The sequence below is a fragment of the Cyanistes caeruleus genome, chromosome 1, assembly GCF_971803275.1.
Source record: "Cyanistes caeruleus chromosome 1, bCyaCae1.hap1.1, whole genome shotgun sequence".
NCBI classification, from domain to species: domain Eukaryota; kingdom Metazoa; phylum Chordata; class Aves; order Passeriformes; family Paridae; genus Cyanistes; species Cyanistes caeruleus.
The window spans coordinates 37,221,223-37,238,477 of record NC_141701.1 but is presented as its reverse complement, the minus strand read 5'-3'; the positions used below and the strand labels follow the sequence as shown (position 1 = coordinate 37,238,477).

General features: G+C 38.4%; 1 protein-coding gene across 6 annotated transcripts in view; it reads left to right on the top strand.

Moving 5' to 3' along the window:
- The window catches only part of CHD7 (chromodomain helicase DNA binding protein 7), a 131,151-nt gene that overhangs the window by 43,412 nt on the left and 70,484 nt on the right, over window positions 1–17,255 (top strand). The window lies entirely within an intron of this gene.

Sequence of the window (17,255 nt, the reverse complement as noted above, 5' to 3'; positions counted from 1 at the left end):
AGAAAATGTTTTAAATTACTGTAAATGCCTTTCAGGATACACAAGAACTATGGTTTCCAAACAATTGCCCCTGTTCAACTCCCTTGTTTGTTACTGGTTACGTGGCTTTTTTGGTGTACAGAGGCTGAAGGTAAAATGAGGTTCAGGTATCTTTCTAACATCCTTACTGTAATTTTTATATAATGACATTATGAATAGACCAAAAGGTGATACAACAACAGGACAGACTGAATACTTATTGGTTTTTTCACGTTGGTTCCTTTGGGGAGAAGGTGGAAAGCACGTGTGAGAATTGTCATTTAAACTATTGAATTTTTGTACTTGCAACTTGGAGAAAGAAGTGTGTGTTATAATGTGTTTGCTTTGGCCAAACCAAGGTGGTTTTTGTTTTGGTTTTTTTAATCCTAAGGGAATGTTCTGTGGTTTTAAATTAAAGTTGAAATTGTTACATGTGGAAAAAAAACTCTGGCATGAACTTCTTTAGCTTAGCACTAAGTAATGAAACTGAGAAGTGATGGGGAAACAGTTTATGCAAGGAGAAGACAACAATGTGAATCAGTCTGAAATTAAATCTTCCAAGACTCAAATGAAATGTTAAATAGAATACAAGTTTTATTTTACTGAGGCTCTGATCTGCCAGGTTTTGATGGCCATGTATTGCTCCCATGTCATTTTTCAATTAAAAGCTAAAAATGGTAAAACATCTTGATCCTCTGTAGCTTAACAGGTTTGGCTACATGCTAGTATGTTAAGCTTCAGCTGCAAAAGTGCTCTTTGGAATATTCACATTTGCAGTTGTTTGCCTTTGACTTGGTCAGTCTGAATTCAAGAGGTTTTGGTACCAGATGAATTAGTGGTCAAGGTATCAAAGGTTTACTAATTTTATTTTTTTTCCAATCAGTCAGTAATTAATGCCAAGTAGCTCTGCCCATAAATACTTGGAGACAATTGTTGGAATGCAGTAGTAATGACACGATGCTACAATACGCTTAATAAATCATAAAAACAGCTGTCCTAGGCAGTGTCCCGGGCCTGCGCGCAAAGCAGCTGCTCAGCCGTCCCCTCCGCTGCTGCCTGCCGGCTGCTCCTGTTCGCTGCTCCTCACAGCGTGAGCCGGCTCTGGGAATCAGATGTATGCGCTGCGGAGAGGCAGCTGACAAGGAGTGGTAGATGGAGCAGCTCAGCAGCTGGGACAGGCTTCCACATTCCCCGTGGGTGAGAGGAGGAGGTGGGGAAACCCTGCGGGGGAGATCAGGGACTAAGCTGGGCAAGGGGAAAAGTGCACTGTCTTTCTCTAAGGGAGGAGGAAGCTCTCTTGATGAGGCAAAGGACTTCTTCAAAATACCTTTCTCTTCCCTACCTACCTCGAATTTGGTTTGAAATTTCAGATGCCTGTGTTGGCCCTTCCTCTCTCTGCATCTCCATGCATAGACTTTGTCTGGAGAAGTTAAATTACAGTTTTTGCATGCATGTGGAGTTGTGTGTTCCTGTCTGAGGGAGCAGTTCTTGCCAGTGCCTCCTGTTAACAACTCTGTGGGTAAGCAGGATGTAAAGGAGAGAACTCAAGACTACAGGAAAAAATGAAGAGAATGAGAGGGTATTTGGGAAGGGGGTAATGACAGCACAGAGGAATCAGTACGGAAAGGGTTGGAATGAGGAAAAGAAGTACAAGACATATTTTTTACTCTGAAGAGGAGAGCTGGAGCATCTAGCAGAAAAAAACTTGAAAGAAAATTGTAGAAATGGTAACTTAAGACTTTTAAGACTGGGAACAAAAACCAAGGTTACTTGTATCTTTCATAACTGGTGATGGTGGGGATGTGGGATGAAATACTTAAGGTGGACTGTACCTTAAAGCAGTGGTGTTCTTCATCAGCATTAATTCCTCATTTTCACCTGACCATCCAGAAGCCCATTTCTGGCATTAAAAGGTGGTTTGGAAGAAGAAAGTTTACTCATAAAATGCACAAGCTTGTTCAACATTCTTGGGACATTTGCTTCCCTTTAATCAGTGAAGAGGTTAAACACAGACAGTTCAACCCTTAAATGAGCTATTCAACCTATTACAGAGTGCTGAACTGCAAATGAATAGCTTGAAGAAAGGTAAGTGCTGAAACTAAATAATTAGAGGAAAACCACATGATAACTCCAGTTATTTGATTAAAATCAGTAATTCAGACAGCTGTAGCAAGCCAAGTAACTTCTCTGTTAGTTTATTTCTATTAAGTTTTTATCTGGTTAAAGTTACTGTTCACGTACCTTTCCATTAAGTAATTAGTTTGAGCCCTGACTGTATAATGAAACTCTTAGCAGGCAGGTTTTTCTCCCTTGAAAACTGTTTGGATGAAATGAGTATTGTTCAAATCAACGAAAACTTAACCCCTCCCCACCCCTTGGGGATAAAATGCAGATGTGCGAAACCCCTGCTCTTAAGCCTGAATACAGGGTTGGTAGCTCTCTTGTGTCATGGTTTTCCTTTCATGTCAGTAGGCAGAAAACTGTTCACTGAAGAGCAGTTATTTAAATGCCTGGTTTGTTTTTATTTGTATAAATTGAATCAACAAAATTAATATAGTCAGTGAAAATGGAAATCAGTATGAATTTTAAAATCAACAGAAGCCATCTTAGTAATTATTTTTCAGTGACTTGAAGCTAGCCTTATCATGGGAAGGCTGTAATACTTGTGGTTAACCAAATTACTGTTTTGTTTTTGATATGTTGGAAGGAAAATGAAGTTCTTCTGCTTTTAAGTTGAAAGAAATTGCTGTGTTGATTCCAAAGCTTGTTATTTCTTTTTTTTTTCTTTTTTTTTTTTTTTTTTTTTTTGTGGAAAACTGCAAATTATTTTGGCTGTGAGATGAATCAGGTGATTGACAATTCATCTGGTTTCGATTAATAGCTGAAAACTAGACATGGTTATTAGGACCATGTTAGCAGTGAGTTGCTGGCTTCAGTGGAGTTTGATAGATCCATAAGAACCACAAGAAGTGTTGGGATGTTCAGTTAGTATGCTTGCTTTGTCAGGCCTTCCTTTGAAATACTTTTCACCAAAGGTTTTTGGAATAGCCTGGTGGCCATGGGGTGGGGAGGCTGTTTCTGCTGTGACAGAGCAATCCACCAAGGGGAAAAGCAGAGAGCAGGAGTAGCTTGCCTTTTGTCGCAGTGGAGGCATCTGTTTTAGGTGTGAGAGCTTGTGTTCTCCAAAATACTCATAAATGATCTGGAGAAGAGTGAAAAGCCAAATGACAAAATTTGCTGCTGCTGTTGATATAACCAAAGCAGAGCACCAAATGCAGATGCGGTGAAGAATATAATAAGAATGAAATAAAATAATTAGAAATAGAATAGGAGAGTCAATTGTTTGGCCATTAAGTTGTGAGAGTCAAGACATGGCCAGGGGAGGTTTGGATTGGCTATTAGGAAAATTTTCATCACAGAAAAGGTTATCAAGCATTGAAACAGGCTGCCCAGGGAAGGTATAAAGTTGCCATCTGTGAAGGTATTTGAAAGATGTACAGATGTGGTGCCTAGGGACATGTGGACATGCTTAGGGACATGCTTTAGTGGTGGACCTGATGGTGCTGGGTTTGATGATCTTAAAGGTCATTTCCAACCTTAAAGATTTTATGGCTCTGTGGTGCTAGGGCAGTGAATTGTCAGGCAAAAACATCTTAGGAGCAGGTGTTGGTGTTAGATGGCTGTCTGAAAATGTGCTGTAACAGTTAAAGAAATAAATCAGTAGGAATTTTAATGAAAGTAGTAGAGAACAAAACAAAGATTATTACCTGTATGTATGGCATGCTAGTGAGGCAAGTGCTGTGAAGTTCTGTGTCCCTTCCTCAGGCCTCAGAAAATACATCAGCACTTGAAAATCATGGTGTGGGGAGCAGGGGTATTTTAGTGGGGGAAGGAGGGAGAGAGACAGTGAAAGCCTCTAAAATTTTAATTTTACAGGTGCATGAAGAGGATAAATGTGAAGTAAGGGTTGTTTGTCACCTGTTTTTTTCTCCTTGATTTCTTTTTAGATGTTCAGCAAGTTGTCAAGTAGTAAGTTCAGAACTGCATATTAAGATGCTGATCTCTGAGATATTGCACATAAAAATGCATCATCATTTGATAAATAGAAAGGCACCACGTTTGGCTCAGCAGATCTATGCCATACATAAGTGACTGAGAATTTGTTCCTGGGCTGCATCTCCTGTGTGCATGTCTGGTTCTTGTCCTCTTCCACACACTTTATCATAGGTGATATCAGGTTAGACAGGCCTTTGGAGGCCTAATGCTATGCAGTTGTTCTTACATATCATTATTTTTAGAGCATTTTATTAGTGATAGAGGAAGTGTAGGAGGTTTTTTTTTTCCAAGAATAGGCTGTCCTGGGTGTGTTGTTACACACAACTTATTTACCCACAGCTACTGTGTGGGCTGAAGTTTCGAGTCGTGTTCATTAATCATGTTCCACAAATGCAATCCACGTTATTTATAGTCAAACACAGGAGTATTTAAATGACAAACAAGAATGGTATAGCCTCCATGCCCGACTAAATGGAAGAGCTCTACAATGGGCACCAACAGTGTTGAAGGATTCTGGGTTTCAGTGTCCAGGTTCTGGTGGAGAAGGAGCTAATTTTGTGTGTGTTACCGGTTCACTGCCAGGTTTATTCTGCTGGCCTTATTATCTGTGGGCATGTGACTTTACTTTAAATCATAACTCATAGCTGTGTTTGGTATGAACACATTCTTTTGAAATTTCCTGCCCTCCCTTGCAGGGGAGGAGGCAGGGAAAGTCCTGCTGAGTCACCAGCTGGGTCACCCCTTTCACAGGCCCTTCCTGCAATTTCAAACTCAGTGTTGCTGCCTCAATTTATACTTGGATATACCTGAATGGAAAGGGATAGTAATGAAAACTATAATCAGCTGTATTGGTTTGGTGCAATATTCTAACTTGGCAGAAAGTAAAGCTTAAATCAGTTTCTGCTGGCACACTAAAATGAAGTTGATTATCTCCGGGTTATATGTTTAAATGACTAAGAGTAGTAAGAAGAGACTGATTCCACTGTTTTCATATGAATTATCTTTCAGTGTTTCCTGTAAGTTTACATAGTAGCAAATGATGCCACTTTGAATAGTTAGGATTATGCCCATAAATAATATTCATAAGCAATTTCCCACATCTCCAGAGAGAGCTGCTGGCTTTTTAATCCCTCAAGTGTTTAACTTTTTGACCATTTTCCTGTTATTAAGTAGAACAAATCCAATTTATTTAAAAAACAAAACCCTAGAAACACTATTGGGTACTTTTTGTTTTGATGCAGAGGCTATTTCACATGACTGCTAGCTGGTTTTTGGGGTACTGTGTATGCTGCATGTTCAGCAAAGTCTCGTGGCTGCCTGCCCCTAGAAATTCTAGTTTCCTTTTTCAAGTATGCACAGACCAGCAAACCAGTGTATGTTGGCAAGATTTTTGAAGCTGCCAGACTAAATGGAATTAAGAACTCACTAATACTGAACTTCAATTAACTACAATTGTATATTATCTTATGCAAAGATAAGCATGAGTATGTGTATTTATATAATATATATGGAGAAAATGTAGGCAAAATAAGAAGTTGTGAATAGTAATGAGAGAGAAAAAGGGAATAAAATCCATTTTATTCATATTAAAGGTTGATAGCATTATTTTTTTCTTAAAACTTTACAGATTTCTGCTGTATTTTGTGGAGGCTTTAAAAAATTCCTGTATCTGAGCAATGTAAGCAATGTAATTAACCATAATTTTCCAGCTAAAAGAAAAACAGTCCATAAAATCTACCTTTAGTCAGCAGTGTTGAAGTTATTTCACCCCTGTGGAGTAGAATTTTCTGTTACACTGATAACTTGATCCATCTGTGAGCAAGTTCCCATGCAGATCTCTCAAAGGATATAATAATAATTATGAAATACTATGTCCAACAAAAGTCCATATTCTAAAACTCCTCAGTTACATTCCAGTCTAACAGTTAATATTAACATATCCAAAACTTATTTCTTCCCCATCCTTGAAAAGGCTATGTGTACTTTTGTAAAAAAAGTACTTGCAGTGATTTTTCAGTGAATAAGCCTTTGGGCCAAAGATACGTAGTTTTGAGGTGGTTTTGCTGTGAATGTTTTGGTCTTTTACTGTTGAGGAGGCACAAGCTACTTCAAGAATACTTTTTTCCCTCAGGTGCCATGATTTGACTCTGATGAAAATAATTTGTGCCATTAAATTATCTGCTCTGAAGTTTTGGGTAAAGCCAGCTTGTAACATTAACATAAAAACACAAGTCTGCATCAGCATAGTGATTTGTAGGTTTAAGAGTTACCCAACTTGTTCTTCAGCTTGAGTATTTTGAAAGTTTCTATGAGATGTTGGTGACCTGAATGTTTTGTTTCCTAAAATCATTAGCATTTTCTGAGGAGTCACCCAACTAGAAAAAAATTTAAATTTATGCTGCTCATTTAGTGCTTTGGTATTGTGTTCTTATCTGCTGCTGATGGTCACTTCCAGTGGGACTTAACAGCTATCTTACTTTTCCCATGGTTGAAGATGTTGTCCTACTTTATTTATTTATTTATTTATCATTTCAGAGATGCATTTTTTCATGATTGAAAGCTGATAGTATAATAAAAACGTTCATGTCTTTATCATCATTGACTTACAGAGATAAGGATGGAAAATCAGGGCAGATGAAAGGCAAACCTTGATTTTTAATTTTTTAAAATTTTTTTATTTGTTAAATTTCATTAAATACAGTGGCAATCTTAACAAGGAACAAGTTGCAGGTGAAGAAATAATATCCTACCTTTTTACTACTGATCCTGGGAATCTATCCTGCTCTTTCTCACGGTATCCATTTATTTTAAGCTACCCTGCCCTTGCTTGTATCTTGGATGCAAGTGTCACAAACTTGCATAAGTGTTCTCTCTTTTTTTTCCTCTGTGAAGTAAACTGACACTGTGGAGTGTCGATTCTCACTACGATGGGACACCATCACTTTGAAGTGTAATTTTTAACTTTAGTCCAAAGAAGTTTTCTCCCTCAATTCAGTAAGCCAGTGCTTTTCACTTTTGAATTTTCAGATTTCAGTTCTTTTAATTGTTTGATGATACATGTATTCTTCTGGTGGTAATATAGTCTGGATTTGGGGAAAAAAACCCCAAAACATTGGTTGATTTTTTTTTTTTTTCTTTAGAGATGCTATCTGTAAATATTTATAGACTTCCAAGAGCATTGTAAAGTTTGGTATCTAAAGAGCAAAGTTTGGTACCATTGAGTGTTTAGAGCATTTATTTGCACATCTATTCTTTTTACATATTCACAAGTTTGCCAGTGTGGTTTAAAGATGTTGAAACTGCTTCTTGGGAGCTGGTAGGAGCAGAGTAAGAAGCAGTGATCAGAGAAGGGGCAGGGAAAGGCTGAGCTGATCTGACAGAGCAGTGCTGAACTGTAGGAACAGAGAGGAAATGGCCAATGTCTGTATTAAAATGGGGACAGAGAAGTTTAGGGAGTCACTCCACCTCTCTCTGCTTGAGTCACCTGCCTCTTGAGCCCTTGCCAGAGGCAGCCATTTGGTACAGTAGTGCCTGTTACTGCTCTTCACACTGCTTCATGGTGTACCTTTGTGCCACCCTGCTGTGGGCAAATAGCCCACTGACAGCTCCCAGCACAGCTGTGTGAACTCAGTAACTCCCAATATCTAATCAGCTTTAAAAAAAAATGAAAAAAAAAAATCTACACAGATGAAGGTGGCTGTGGTCTGGGATACAGAAACTTTGCTGCTTCCTTGCATCAACCTGTCTGTTCATTTGGTGAATAGGCTTATCTGGCCAGGTCATGTTCCTGGCAGCTCTCCATTGTGTAACCACAAGATCACCCAAGTTGGTGGTGTAGGAGTGGAAATGCTTGCTGAGGCAGAATGGGGACTGCCTCTTCTTCTGGCAGCAAGCTTTTGGGCTCTTTAATACTCTTACACAGCTTGTGTTTTTGTAGGACCTGCCCTCAGTAACCAGCCCTTGAGATTTTCCTCAAATTTTGATAAATTAAAACTTCTGTAAGTAGTCTTAGAAAGCTTTGTCCTTATGAATTAGTGACAAACAAGCTGCATTCCAGCTTCTCCAAAAATCTCTTTTACTCCACACAAATATTAATGACTGATTTGATTTCAGGAGTCTTTTCTTTTTGGGAAAAGTAGGGCTGTTTTCCAACTAAAGTATTTGCAGCTATTTTGTTATTGAAGAGGTGAAAGAACATCCCCTTTCTACCAAAGAACTTGGCACAATTTCATTAGGTGTGTCATATTGAAGATGCTTCCAGTGTCAGTTAATGAATTGTCTTCTTTGAGTACTAAATGGGTTTTTTTTTGTTTCCCCTCAGCATAGAGAATTGTTTATAAGCACAGCAAGTTAGAAATAAAACTTAGATAAATTTTTTAAATTATCTTTATGAGGAAACAGAACTGAGAGACAGGATGACTAAGTGATCTGAGTGTGGGTTTGCTCTTTCCAGAGTTTATAAATCATTCTTTTTGATTTTACTGAACTTTATACATTACTTATTTAGTTGGAATTTTCTCTGTTCCTTGCAAGGTTGGTGTAGTGTTGCCTCTGTTTATGAAAAGGAGCATAGAGATGATGGCAATACATTTTGTTATTTATTCAAAACCAAAATTCATAAACCCCCCAATTTAAGTTCTTACTTGGGTATCTGTTACTCTAAAATGGGCCACCTCCTTACTCTTTGTCACTCCTTCCAGTATTGCACTTATTGCTTAAGAGTGCAGCTCAAGAAGACTGAGAAGACCAGTCTTAACAGTTCAAAGCAGGACATTCCACTTCTTCTGTAGGAATTTGGTACTTGTAGAGGTTAACGTGATAGTACTGCAGTTATACAGAGATGTAGAAGAAAAAAAAGTGGATCTCTCTGATTTTTCACTGTTGGACTGGGAGGAATCTTTGTTCCTTTGCTTTTCTTGTTCCTCAGGATTGGGATGCAACTCTTTTCTGTACTCCTCTGTGGTTTTACTGTGTTAGCCAAGCTTAGGAGACAGCAGCTCTTGTGTTATGCTGAGCATGCACAAATATGAAGAACTTCTGGGAATGGGTTCATATTTCTGTGGAAATTAAATGTTAAGAAATCACAGGGTGATAGAATGACTTGGATTGGAAGGGACCTTAAATAGGACCTAGCTTCAACCACCCCACCACAGGCAGGGGTACTGTAGTGGGTTGACCCTGGGTGGATGCCACCCACTAGATCAGGTTCCTCAGGTCCTCATCCAACCTGGCATTGAACGTTTCTATGGGTGGGGAACTCACAAGTTCTCTCTGCAACCTGTTCAGTGCCTCTCTAATGGCTTGAGGAAATAATTTCTTCTTAACATCTAATCTAAATCCTCTCTTTTAGTTAAAAGAATTCCCCATTTCCCTGTCCCTAGCTGCCTGTGTAAAAAGTTCCTCTTCTTTTTTTTAAATGCCCCTTTAAGTACTGAAAGCCTACAATCTTAACTTTCTAACATCATGATTTCTGAATCTTGGCAGGTTTCTATGGCATATTATTAACCCTTTAATTTTGGAAAATTGCAAGTATTTGTCTTCATGAATGCAACACTTTTTTTTTCAGTATGCAAACCTAAATTTACCACTGATATATTGCAAGAATGTTGTAGGGAGCTCCAAACATTTATTTAGGCTTCAACTTCCACTTAGAAAATATTAATATTAAAATATTAATTTGTTTGTATTTTTCTTAAATGTAAACTCTTGTTGTTGTAGTCATAGAGGAAATTTTCATGTTATACAAGAGTTCCCAAAAGGAATGTATACCCACTTACAGTAGACTTTTCTTATAACAGACTGAATAATTTATTTGGTTGAATAAAAAAGAAATTGGTCCATGTTAATTGTGCTAGTTAAATTGTATTCTGTTACATATCTGTTACTCCCACAAACAAAATAATATTACCACAGTGACTGAGAAGTTAATAGTTCCATAGATTTTTGGATGTCATTTTCCTGGTAGAGAAGAGAGGACTCATAACAAGCTTCATAACAAACTTTCTAATGTCTAGTAGTCAATATGAATGCTTGTTTTTTCCACTCTTCTTTTACATCTCCTTTCTCTCCAGATGGCCCTCTATCCACTTGCATTCTGGTACTTCATATCTTTTTTGGCCCTGCAAGACTCTGATAAGTGTGATAATACTGCAATTTTCCTTACATGTGAGCACTGGATGATACGAAGGCCTTAATTTTATTTTTGGAAGAAATCCTTCTGTACCAGCCAATTGTTGCTAAATATAGTGGGAGGCTTATAAGACACAGTGCATGTTTGAATTTAAAGTGACACCTTACCCTAAAAATCTGACATCACAGTTTACTTGTACAACTGTGTATGAAATACACAGTCATGAAAACTGGTCTAAAACTTTAGGCATTATGATTGTTATTTGTATGTTTGTTAATGGGATCGTGCAGATGTCTCTTGGGGCAAGCATTGTCAGAGATGAGCATAGGGACAATACTGGAATACTGCAATACTGGAAGACTGCTTGGCTGTGTTTCTCTCTGCAGGCCTCCTTTGAAATATTCTAGGAAAACTTGTTGGAAACCAAATAATGTTGGACCTAGGGTATTGGACTGGGATTGGGGGATTTTTTGCTGACTGACACAGATTAGTTTGGTTGTTTGGTGTCAGTATTGCCAATGTTCCTGTGGGGCGTGCTTGAGGTGCTCTGCAGCAGTGGTGAGTTTCTGAAGTTCCCTGCTGCTCTGTTCAGCAGCACCCAAAAATGTAACTCAGAAACTGTTATGATAGTCAGGGGTAAGTTAAAAGTGTGGCTTTAGACACAGCTCTCTAGCTCTAATATAACATTACAGTATAACCCCAAATCTAGACCTGGTATTGCTGTAGGCATGTCTGATTTAAGATCTGTCTACAGGAATTTTTTCATTTTACTGTAGGTTGTGGACAGAATGTCTGGAGCAAGGATACTAAAGATATTTGCACTAAATATGAGGTGTTTCATAGAACAATGTTAATGAAACTAGTTGGAGAATCTAAATTAAGGGTTACCTCAGTTGGTGCTGCTAAATGAGGTAGGTGTTTGTCCACAGAAAATAAAATATGGGGGTTTGGGGGGGGGGGGTGTGTTTGTTTTGTTTTGTTTTCCATCCTCCCCTCCAGTTCTAGTGACACATTCTGATTTAATTATTGGTTTATTTCAGTTACTAGAGGAGCTGGGGAAAGGCCTACCTGTGACATGCCATAGCTAATATATTCAAAGGCTCTTTTCATTTGTTGCTGTGACTATGGAGTCTGATAAGTATCTTGGGCTCTTTGACATAAATGTACCTTAGCAGCAAATGTAACATCAAAGAATTTTTAGAAAGTCTGTGATTTCAAGCCCACTTTGTCATATTGAAGTGCAATTGAAAAGGCCATATGGAGAAGTGCTGTCTTCCCACCCCAAAAGAAAAATAGAGTTGATTACTGATGATTAGTTTTGTTTTTGTATTGCTCGTGTATCTGTTAAGATTTCTTTAAGTTGGTGTTTCCAAATCCTGGTCTGTTCCACCTCTGAAGTCCCTTGCAGACTACTTTTATGCAGCCTGGGAAAATTGATTAAGGAGAGCAGGTTTATATGATAAGAAAATATATGAATGTGGGAAGTTTATTAGGAAAGTTACATGTCCACTACTAGAAGCTTGCAGATCCTGCCAACAGAAAAAAAAAGGGGGGTTGAAAGAGGGAAATTTGACAGAACAGAATTCTGTGGTGTAACATAAATCTCACTTCTGATGGGATCTGCTCAGGCTGGTGTCTCAAATGACAGTAGTTGCATCTCAATGTAAATCAAAATGCAGAGACAGCCTGTCCCAGAAAAGTGTATTATGACCAGTCCTGCTCAGTGTCTCCATCAATGGCTTTGACAGGGAGGTCAAGTGCACTCTCAGCAAGTTTGTAGATGACACCAGGCTGGGTGTTTAAGTTGATGTACCTGAGGTCTGGATGCCATCCAGAGAGAGCTGGACAAGCTGGAGGAGTAAGTTTGTGTGAACCTCATGAGGTTCAGCAAGTCCAAGTGCAAGCTGTTACATCAGGGTATCAATTACAGACTGGGGTTGAAGGGATTGAGAGCAGCCATGCCGAGAAGGACTTTTGAAGGTGCTGGTGGATGAAAGACTGCATGTGATCTGCCAAAATATGCTGGCAGCACAGAAAGCCAGTTGTGTCCTTGGCTGCACCAAAAGCAGTGAGGCCAGCAGGTTAAGGGAGGTGATTCTGTCATTCTGCTCTGCTCTTGTGAGACCCCCACCTGGAGTGCAGCATCCAGCTCTGGGACCCTCAGCACAGGGGAGGCATAGATCTGAGAGAATTCACAGAGGAACATGAAGGTCATCAGAAGTCAGGAATTCCTCTCCTATGAATAAAGGCTGAGAAAGTTGGGGTTGTTCAGCCTCAAGAAGAGAAGGCTCTGGAGAGATGTTATTGCAGCCATTCAGTACCTACGGAGGGGCTTATAGGAAAGATGGGTACAGACTTTTAGCAGGTCTTGTTGTGATAGGACAAGGGGTAATGATATTAAACTGAAAGAGGACTGGCCTAGATTAGATAAAAGACTCTTTTATGGTAAGGGTGAAGCAATGTAACAGGTTTCCCAGAGAGGTGGTAGATGCCCTATCCCCTGGAAGTGTTTAATGTCAGGTTGGATGAGCAACCTGACTGAATTGAAGATGCCCCTGCTTGTTGCAGGGAGATTGGACTAGATTGCCTTTAAAGTTGTTTCTGACCCAAGCCATTCTATTATCTCTCCAGGAGGGAGCTTTCTGTTGGCTCTTGATGATGTATCCACACCTCACCTGAAAGCTATGGATTGTATAGTGCCACCTTTTTTGGAAAGGCCATGGAAAGACTGTTTTATTTGTTATGTATTATATTTGCCTTTGGCTTTGAAGGGAACTGGACATAGCTGAGCCTTTTCTGGGGGGCTGTAAAATTTGTAGTGGGAAGTGTCAACGTGAAACCACAGTTACCCGAGTTTGATAGGTCAGTATTAGTAAGCCACTTACAAAAAGATGGCTTTAGCTGGTGATATGTACCTTCCTTATCTGTTAACTTCTTCCACCAGATAACCTTTGTGTAACTTGAATCAGTGGGAATTTGTTGGTGGGTCACACAAACATGATCACTGTTTCCATTTCAAAGGGTGGAACTATGCAGATGGTAACACGCCTAGGGTTATGGAGGTGACCACAAACCTCCGCTGTCTTCCACCCCCACCATCCTGGGCTCCTCCACATCTGCCTGGTGCTCTGAGGGGTGCCTGCTTTAGAAGCCCTACCTTGAGTTAGCTCTGCTTGTTTGTCAGGTCCTGCACACTTTCTCAAATGTCAGCTTGACTTCTATGGATTTACATGTCCTCAAAAAAGCAAAAAAGCCTTTGGGTGTTGTCTTCTGTGTTACTTTGTTTTCTAGTAGATCTAGAATATAAACTCTTCAGCTTCAGGATGTAACTTCCTTCATTTAAAGAGTTTTTACTGATTATACTTACTTGGATAATTAAAAATTCTCATGCAGAACTGTAGGGGCTACTACATGGAAAGCACACTAGCAGTGCATGTGAAAATGCCTACCTTACTTCAATGCTAGAAAACCAACAGTTTATCTCTTGCAAGTTATAAACACAGAATTACTTAAATCTCAATCAGTGTATTTTCCTTTTAACTCAGAAATATGTTCTGCGAGTTGTAGCTGCTGAAGAGATAGATGCTTGTATTCATAAGTGAAGCAAAAAAAAAAAATATTGTGGGGGAGAAAATAGATATCCAAGAAAACTTGGATTGTAAGTAGCTGAAGTATGATCTGCAGGATGTCTTGCTTTTTCACTGATGAACCATGTAAGACTTACTAGTAGGTGTAAAAGATAAAAACTCTTGCTCCTTTCTGTCTCTTCTGAGTGTCTCTACATCAGTTTGTATCAAACTTAGCCTAAACCAAAAGAGTTCTATAAACCACTCAATTACCCCAATGGGTGGGGATAGAAGAAAGGGTTTTAGGTTATTGATTAACTGGTTTGGAGAGCCCTCAAAGCAGGCCATGGACTTCTGGGCTAGGAGCTATGGGGTAATTTCTATGGAAAAGATTCCTCTTTTTCTGAGGGAAGAATTTGTTCTACCTTCATTTGTCCTTATTGACTGATCTCTTGTATTAGGAATGTGTGTAGGAAGCTCTTGAGAAAGAGCAAGTTTTCCAACACAGAATTAAAAAGAGGTGAAATTCTCTCGGGAGCCTTTTTGGTTGCAAAATTCTTGTTGGCAGGTTAAGACACAGGCCCAGCTACTGGATACTGGTTTCCTCCTGCACTAACCCACTCCTTACAAGTATATTGCTAATATTTAAATGATGTAACTGTGTAAATGAACAAATGATGGATGATCAGTAATTTAATAAATTGGCTATTTCTGCTTTTCTAAAATTTCTATTGTCTAGAGTATTTGAAAATAAAAATCATTTCTGCAATGTTTGGGGAAAATTGTCCAAACCAGGGAATAGAAAAGTTATTCCAAAAGAACACTGGCACTGGCATCTTTATTTAATAAGCAGCCCTTTCTATTTTAAACAGCATTGCTGCATTTTGTATGACAGTCATGAAGCAAAGACAATTACTTGACAAAGAAAAAAATTTATAAAAACAGACATTTGAAATCACAGAGGTTTTCTTTGGGGTATCTGAGTAATCATATTTATAGCTGTGATGACTTAAGGATGTGTGTGAAGGCTTATGAAACAGGTCATACTACAGAGTTTTTTCTATTTTGGCTAGTGTAGCTATAAAAGCTTCTTGGGTAACCAACCCCTTTTTTCAGGTTTGAAGATAAAATTTGTGACCAGGAGCTTGTTTTATGAGCCCTATTAGTCTGCTTAATAGATACTTCCCCAAGAAAATGGAACATAAATGTTTTTCTAAGCTATTTAACTCTTCTTTTTTAACTAGTATGTTTGATGTTTGTCGTATTCCAAATGGGATTTGTTAAAATGCATTTATTTTTTAATGTAAACAAGATTTTGCTGTTGATTTTTATTGTTCCCAGTCATTAGAGGGAAAGTACTTGTAAAGATTGTCTGGGCCATTGAGTTGAGCTTCCAGCTGTCACATGTGCCATCTTATGAACTGCTTTTCTAAACCTCATCAAGGTTAAAGAACACTTGGCTTTTGCTTCCAGTATTCCTGTTTTTTTTTTTGAAATTCTTACCCAAATCACATCAGTTTTAATGCTGGAACAGGCATCTGACTGTCCTAAATTTATTAGATACTGATTTCATACTGAATTTGCTCTGGTGTCAATTTTACCCATCTTAATTATTTTCATTTCTTGTATTAGGATCTGTCAGTGTTTTGATAAATAGCAATCTATCTAAAGTAAGTTAAATTCCCTTTGGACTTCTCCTTCAAGATAATCTGTACTCATGCCTGAGGTGTAATTGTTGTTGATGTGGATGATCAGAATTTTGTCCATTGTTGTACTCTGGCACAAATACTTCCCTAGGTTTACTGGAAGCAATCTTGAGAGGCACTTGAACATTTTAATTTTCTTTTCCTCATTGCACATCACACCAGTTGTTTACAGACATCCTGTGGTTTAAGTACAAACTATTTTGGTCTTTAGCTACACAGTCTTACCTTGTTTTATGTGAGTATCTATAAATTTTTAAAAATCAGGGGTAATAAAGCAGCACAAAAATTACAAGTATGGAAATATTTAAAGTTTGGAAATGCATATGAAATATTGATTAAAATGGAGAGGGCTCTACACTGATGGATTTACTTTCTGAGTTATTGTTTTGAAGTGAGGTGTCCACAATTCTGAGGATCTCACTTAGAACCAGGATGGTGTGTAAGCACAAGCTGCTCTGCTGCTAGGAGAGACATTCAGCTGTGTAATGCTTAAAGGACACCTTCCTTGGTAATAACATTTAAAAATACTAATTCCTCTTACTCATCTGTAATCCTCTTCCCACAGCTTGAGTTCAGGACCATAATGGAACCTATTATGGGGAAAAGGTCTATGACTCAGCCATTGAGCCATGCAAACTCTTGGCTTCTTTAATTGGCACCATTAAATCTTTAGTAGGTTTTCTCTCGTAATATATAGGTGTCATTGGTATAAAATGTATCACTGCTGAAGATATATTAAACCTTTTGCTCTCTGATTTCTGTGACTTGATCAACCATAGGTGTTTAAAGGATGGGTAATCAGACTTTTTTAGAATTACTGCTTAACTATTTAGGAGTGTATTGAAAACAAAATGTAAGAAAGCCATTGCACAAATCATGGCTTTCCAGATTATTTTCCTTATCTATTTAGACCGAGGAGAGGGAAAAGGAAAACCTGTATTTGCAATGTGTTTTATCTTCATAGAAGTTGTTTAACTTGATGACTGGGTATCTTCTACATGACAGGATGGGAGAAGTTAATTCTTGAGCATATAACCAGGGAAGAACTGGCTTGATGCAGTTGATGTCTTGTGATGTTTTGGGTTTTTATCCCTGTTGCAGGCTGGTTTTGGGGTTGGTTAGGGCAGGTTTTTCATTGCACTGATTTTTGGTAAGATACTGGAAAGTGAGCTGTAGTTTGGGGAGGGAGTCAGACATCATTAGAAACAATTTAAACATGAAAGTTAGATGTTTGAATACATATGTATATAATAGTAAATGCATGTATATGAAGAACATTAGCAGCTTTTAACTCTTCTTCTGTTGTTTACCCACACACTTAATATGGGACGCTTAAAGCTTTTCAATATTTATGTTACTGTAAGCCTGGGTGGCTCTGAAAGAGGGCTGTGATGAGGGCATTGGAAAACTGTAATTGTTTGTTACCAACTGCCTTGTATCTCCAGTTGGCAAGAAGGTTTGGTTGTAACACTTATATGTACATTTTGAAAGTAAGTATCGAGAAAGAACTAAGGAAGGGACAGAAAGCGTTAAACAATGTTACTTAGTGCTCAAAATGTAAGTGATCGTGTTTATGGAATGATGGCAAGCTGCAAAGCAGTAGTTAAGAAAGATCTTAAGAAGTAGGACTGATACATGTTCCTCGTGCCTGTAAAATAGGATGTAATCTGTATATGCGACCACGTTTTCTCTGTCCTCTTTCCTCTACCTGCAGAAGATTTTCTGTGATAGAAGTAGCTGTTTAATTACTTTAGTTTTATTATTTGAGGTATGTTCTGA